A 7,123-nucleotide genomic window follows, 5' to 3' on the forward strand; every position below is an offset into this window, starting at 1 on the left:
AACTAGAGAAAGCCCGCATGCAGCAATGAAGACCCAACACAGCCAAAAATAAATAAATTAAAAAAATATATTCTCTGTGGGAGTCAAGTGTGGATGTTGATTGCAGGAAGATCTTTATAAAAATAGGGGGTGGGGTGCCTACCTCTGGGGGGCTAATTCTCCATTTGTTCCCTGATGGGACTCTCCAGAGTGGGTTAGCTAATAGCAGCTCTCTCTCCCTCTGGGCTGATGGGTAAAAGCCAGTGGATGGGTGCTGTTTCAGCTCAGTGGAAGACTTCAGAAGCAAGCTGAATTTGAATCGGGTTATGGGTGGTGGATAAGAAGGGATTGGAATTATCCTGAAGGAGTCTGAACTTTCTAAATGGGCAGGATCTCTAACTTAGGGTCTGTGGACCCCTGAGGTATATGCATATTTCTGGGGAGACTAAAAAGGTTAAAAACCTCTTCTAAAGCTTATCTGTTGTTTCTGAAGTATATACGTATTATGCTTTACTAGGATGGGAAGATAGGACTCTAAGGGGAGAAAGGTGGATGATGTGTCTTCAGGCATATTAGTAGGCCCAGACCATAAACTAGAGTCCCAAGCAGAACAGGTAAAATGCCATTGTGAAGGCAGGAGGCACAGAAATAAACGAATGCGACCTAGTAGTAAAGGAGGGCAAAGCTGCTGGTTTGTATCACTAATCTGAACTGTTCTCATGCTCCCTGTCTGCAAAGGCAAGATTGCAGAAGTCTTGAGGCTGAAACCCTAATCGAGGTGTCTATGAGTTTCCTGGGGCTGCTGAAACAAAGTACCAGAAACCGGGGGACTTAAAACAGCAATTTGTTGGATCACAGTTCTGGAGTCTAGATGTCCAAGACCAAGTTATCAGCAGGGTTCCATCTGAAACGTCTCGGGAAGGGTCTGTCCTTGCTGCCTCCTAGCGTCTGGTGGTGGCCAGGGGTCCTTGGCTTGTGGCAACGTAGCTCCAGTCTCTGCCTCCATGTCTTCACGTAACCTTCTTCCCTGTGTGTCTGCCTTCACATGGCCTTCTTATAAGGACGCGATCATTGGATCTAGGGCACACCCTAATCCGGTATGACCTCGTCTTGACTCATTACCTCCACAAAGACCCTATTTCCAAATAAGGTCACATTCTGGGATTCCACGTGGACATGAATTTTGGGGGGGACACCATTTAGCCCAGTACAAACCGTCTTTCTGGAGTGTTGTGTTTTGGGGGGTTTAAGATTGTGTTGTGGAATACAAGTGGTAGATAGAGTTAATTACAAAGAAAGTGGAGAAAAGACAGGAGATAGGTCTTCAGAAACAGGATGGGTAGAAGTAGAGAAATTTACAATGACATGCTCTGAAATGAAATGTAAATTGTTTTGTAGTCAAGGTCCCAAAGGGTCTCGTTTTAGAAATGGAGAAGGTTTCCGGCCTTTCTTCTTGTCCCATTTTAGTGTAATTCCTTAATTCTGCTTTCCTGATTTAAGAAACTGAGGGCTTCAAAACAACCAACCAACCTCTCCCCCTCCCTCAATTGCAAACGATTCCCACACCTAACTTTTATGACTTAAAGGGAGTATCTTGCAATAGTCATTAATAATGCTGGCCCAGAGAAAATTCTCCCTTATTTCTCATCCGAATCATAAAACCACTTTATACAGTATTCATTGTATCATGGCTTCATACTAGCTAACGTGGTTTTACTTCCTCTGTACAGAGCTAAAGTGAGACGAGGAAAATATCTCTACCTTGTGAAGGGGTCTTAGGATCCCAGTGATGGGGTTCCAGCTGAGCAGGCTATTCGAGGCTTAAAAGCAGGCCCAGAATTCCAGGCTCTCGAATTTAAGGGCGCTCGGGATTCTAGTAGTTGCCCAGAGGGATCTAGACTCAACTAGATCTTGATGATTCTTTTCTTAGTCCCTCAAAAATGTGATGAATATCCTAGAACTTGGCTGACTCTATAAAGACATCTGGCTTACAGCCAGAGTGTTTTCCAGGTAGCTTCCTACCTGCAGATATATCCAAAAATCCAAATCAAAGACTCTGTGTACCCCAGGTCCCTCAAAGCCCTGGGAAATGAGACCAGAAAGAACCACAGGCTGTGGTATTGGTTACAGAAAATGAAGGCGTCCAAGTTATCAAAAGCAGGTAACAAAATAACATCGAGCAAGTATGCTCCAAAGACTTGAATGCAGAATTAGAGAGTATACGAGAAGTTTTAATCCACATAGTTCTCAAGGTGAAATCTAGCCTCAGGGCTGATAATAAATCAGGGTGTGAGTCACCCCTCTTCAGTAGGAATGACGAGAGACCCAGACCCTGGCACTAGAGACTCAAGGGCTACCCACACCCACATTCTTTTTCATGCCTCACCTGTCCCAGGTATGCACTAAAAATAACTGCAGAAACTTGAACTCTGGGAAATCACACTGAACAGTCTCACCTAGAAGAAAGAGTTGATTTGTGCCCAGTGGAAGAGAGATGGGGAAAAACGGGCTCATGTAGAGACTGTGTAATCTCTAGTTGCTGGGCCCTGATGTCTTCATATTCTTGAAGTTTTTATCTGTTTGTAGTCCACCCAATACCTTCCAAAACTATAATTCTTCATTAACCTGTGGATGCCATCTAGGGACTGGAAGAAACTGGAGGGATGCGGAACACAGCAAAGTGTGGGGAAAGTGTTAAGAGACTTGTTCACGCTGTAGTTCTGTGACCTCGTGAGAGTTACTGAACCTCGATTTCTCTCACTTGTTAATACGAAAATAAGAGCATCTTGCCAATCTGCCTCAGAGTCTTGAAGCTGGTTTTATTGATTTTTAAATTCTGTTCCCTCCCTCTCTCCCTTCCAGTGTCTGCTCTGTCCCAGCCACTGTGCCAGGTACCAGGAAGACCACACTGAAGAGAAAGGTCAGACGCTGTCTTGGATGAACTCAGTCTTAGCCTGGTATTGTGGTCGTGCTTGCCCAGGGAGCAGGGCCTATTCGTGGGTGTGACTCTAACATCTCGCAGGGCCCAGCACCCAGTGAAGGTTCAATATCTGTCCTTTTCTGAAACTGTGTATTGGCATCTTCACACGTGTCTTTAGTTCCCTTCAGTCCTGAAAGGTGGATGTTACTGTTCCCATTATAAGCTAAGGAGCCGGACTATCCAGTCTGCTTCTTACCAGCTGTGAGACCTTGGGCAAAGTATTCAACCTTTTCTTGTTTCAATCTCCTTATCTGAAGAAACACAGATAGTAATAAACCTACCTTGTGAGGTTTAAATGAACTCTACTGCGGCTGTCCTCATAGTGATCAGTAAGTGTTAGCCATTGTGATTGTCATTATTATTACTATTATTACAGATGAAGAGTGGCTAAGTAGCTTGCCCATACAGCTTGTCATACAGCTTGTAATGGACCAAATTTGATTTCAAGCCTCTACTCTTTATGCTAAATACACTATGTGTGTGGTAAGTGTGTGCATATAATTTCATATTATTCATTCAGCAAGTGCTTATTGCATGAAGACTGAGCCATCATTTGTAATTTCTTCCTTTGGAAAAATGTATTCCACATAACAAACAAGTATGACACAAATGAGCTTTCGGACTCCAGCCTATTCAATATTTGCAGATTGGAACGGCCAGGTGGGAGAATATGACATTTTCATTTCCACCAGTAGATGGCAGAAGGGAGAAAAGATACCCCTAAATGGGAGGAGTTTTCACAGTGGCTGATTAAAAGAGCTCTTTGTCTAATGTTTGGCCCACAGTGACTAAGGGCCCGGGGGTCAGGGTGGGTATGAGAACTACCTTCAGGTATTTGAAGGTGTCAGCCTTCAAGAAGGTCTACTAGGTCGACCCAGAAGATGGGGACTGGGGATAGAAGTAAACTGAGGCTCAGATGTAGTAAGAAGAAGAAGTTGCATTCCACTGTTATCTCTTCCTCACGCTCCCAGCCTGCATTCCCTAGTGTTCAGCCTGCAAGCAGCTTTGTTCTTTTGAAAAGTCTGCCCTTCCCTCCTGGGATTTTAAGTCCCTTGTCCTCCGTTTATGCCCCCTCCAGCTCCCACCCCAGTCTGTAACCTCAGAGTACTGTTATTCTCCCCCCAACATCACTGCCTACTCCCACTACGTGTTCGTGTTTCTGAGTGTAAATTTGCCGAGCCATGAACCCCCCTTCTGTTGAACCTTGTCTTTTACTGCACATCCATCTAGTAAGCTTTGTCCATAGCCCTCACTCCTCTGTCAGATAAGCCTGGTGCTGGTGAACTGGAGAGCCACTTGTTCCTTCATTCTGTCCTAAAGACATATCTTTCAGCTCCAAGTGATGGGCCATTGTCCCTCTGGTTCCAGAAGAGTGGTAGCAGCCTTCAGGTGTGGTGGTCAGAAATAACGGCGCTAACTCCACCGTCACTGATTTCTGTGCTGGCTCGCTCTTCACGCATTCCTTTTGGGGGAGGAGTCCACTGGTGACTCCTGCCCAATACCTGACCTCTTAGAAACTCTCCAACCCAAGCTGTTCTATCCTGTGCCGACTTCAAACCAACATCCTTATTGTGTTTTCTGGGTCGGTCAAAACAGCAGGGACCAGGAGAAGGCTTCTTATTTGACATATTTCTACTTGTATATTTGTAATGGATTGTTTGTTGTTCTTTACATAAGGATGTGGAGAGCCTGCTGTGTGCTAGGCATTTGCTAGGTGCTTGGCATATACTGTTCCATTTACTGGAGATAATGAGTCATTTCTTGAGGAAACAGAAAAGCTTGTTTGTGATATTTTAAAATCACAACCTGGTCACTCCTTATTCTTTGTCTTCCGTGATTTCTTTAATTCATCCAAAGCTGTTCAGGAAATTAGCATGGTGAGCTGATGCTGACAAAATGAAAGAGAGATTTAATCACATCAGAGATAATCTGTGACTTCTCTGTCCATTTCGTTGATCTGGGTAGAATCCAAAGGCCTGAGGGTGAGGGGGGAGTGGAAGAGATGCCTCTCTTCACCATAGTTTTATATTTTCACCAAGTCTCTATAAAATGAATAAATTTGATGTTTGGACTCTATCATAATATTCATGTGAAACCTCACCCCAAACCAGAATTTTAGGGTTGAGGGGACCTTGGTGGTCAACCAGATCGTTCATTTTTCCTTTGAGGATACTTAAAGGCAGTATGTGTATCTTTGTAAGTTTGTGTATGTTTTACAATGTGTAAGTTTGTGTTTGTTTTATAACATGCTCACAAGGTTATAACAATTTAAAGAGAGACACTATTCTTCAAAAAAGTTCTACTCACTGCTGAGGTCCTGGGTTTGATCCCCCGTTTCGGGACTAAGATCCCACCAGCCATGCAGCACAGCCAAAAAAAAAAAGCTCTGATGGAATTTTGTTCATAATACCTGCCTAAAGGGGAAAAACGCTTGCTTTTCAGGATAATAGCTTAAGACTGAAGTCTCCTTTTTGAGAAACGTGGTGGAAGACGTTGAGGCACAAATACGTGTTTTAGATGGCCCTGGTTAGCCTAATTTTCCTAATGAACGCCAGTGTTGTCCCCAGCCAGGTTCCAGGTGCTATCTTGGGAGGAGTACGGGTAAGTCATATTTCATAGCTCACCTCTTTAACATCTTTGCCCAGGTGAACTCCAGTTGATGTGATCACCAAGAGCGGCCTGGAAGGAGGCCAAAAGCCCCAAAAGGACAAGGTTCAGGCCAGCAGTTTACGTGGGAAAGAGAGAAGAGCCACCTCTGGGCTGATAACCTGGGTAGGGTGTGGGGAGGGAGAGGAAAGAAGGAGTGAGTGTATCTTCTGAGATTGACAGCCTGACGTAGGCTGCCGAGTTTATGGTACTGGCAGGAGTACCGTCATTTCCTGCCTCTTCTCTTCCACTCTGCAGACTCCTTGAGTCACTCACTGGTCAGTGGCCCGTGGCCAGGGCTCGTTTCTTTTTCCTCTGACCTCGAGGAGCAGTGGCCACAGTGGAGCACAGACATCCAGGGGAGTGCATGACAGTTTATCGGAGTATGAGAAGAAGACACTAGAATTTTTACTTATATTTAATTCATCCTTTTTGAATTTCTATTCTTGTATATTTTTTATAATGCACATAAAATAATATTTTAATGACAACATATACAAGTATGGAAGTATCTTAAAAATGTTAATTAGGGGTGCACTATTGGGAAAGTTGGAGACTAAAGCCCTAGGAAATTATTCTGACAACAGTCCTTTAGAAGAATTACGTTTCATTCTGAAATTAATTTTCAAACAAAACTCTGATATATCCTTACAGTTAAAAGAATTGTTTTTTAAAGAGCAGTTTTAGGTTCACAGCAAAATTGAGAGGAAGGTATGGAGATTTCCCATATACCCTGCTGTCTCCATGCTTGTATAGCTTCCCCCATTATCAACATCCCCTACCAGAGTGGTACATTTAACCACAGTACAGTTAACAATCACTGAACCCACATTGACCCATCATAATCACCTGAAGTCCATAATTTACCTTAGGGTTCACTCTCGGTGTTGTACCTTCTATGGGTTTGGACAAATGTATAATGATGTGTATCTACCATTGTAGTATCATAGAGTATTTTCACTGCCCTGTACATCCTCTGTGCTCCACCTGTTTGTCCCTCCCTGTGCCCTGAAACCCTGGCAACCACTGATATTTTTACGGTCTCCATAGTTTTGCCTTTTCCAGGATGTCACATCGTTGGAATCATACAGTATATATATAGCCTTTCCGGTTAGCTTCCATCGCATTATAGCTCATTTCTTTTAAGCGCTGAATAATATTCCATTGCCTGGATGTATCATAGTTTATCCATTCACCTACTGAAGGACATCTTGGTTGCTTTCAAGTTTTGGCAATTATGAATAAAGTTGCTATAAACATTCCTGTGCAGGTTTTTCCTCCCCCTACTTCTCTTTTAATGCGGTAAAATACACATAACATAAAATTTACCATCTTAACCATTTTAAAGTATACAGTTCAGTGGTATTAAATACATTCACATTGTTGTGCAACCACTACCGCCATCCATCCCCATGGCTCTTTTCATCTTGCAGAATTGAAACTCTACCCATTAAACAATAACCCCCCTTTCTCCCCTCCCCTCAACTCCTGGCAACCACCATTATACTATCCATCCTT

This window comes from Orcinus orca, chromosome 11 (genome assembly GCF_937001465.1).
Source record: "Orcinus orca chromosome 11, mOrcOrc1.1, whole genome shotgun sequence".
NCBI lineage: Eukaryota > Metazoa > Chordata > Mammalia > Artiodactyla > Delphinidae > Orcinus > Orcinus orca.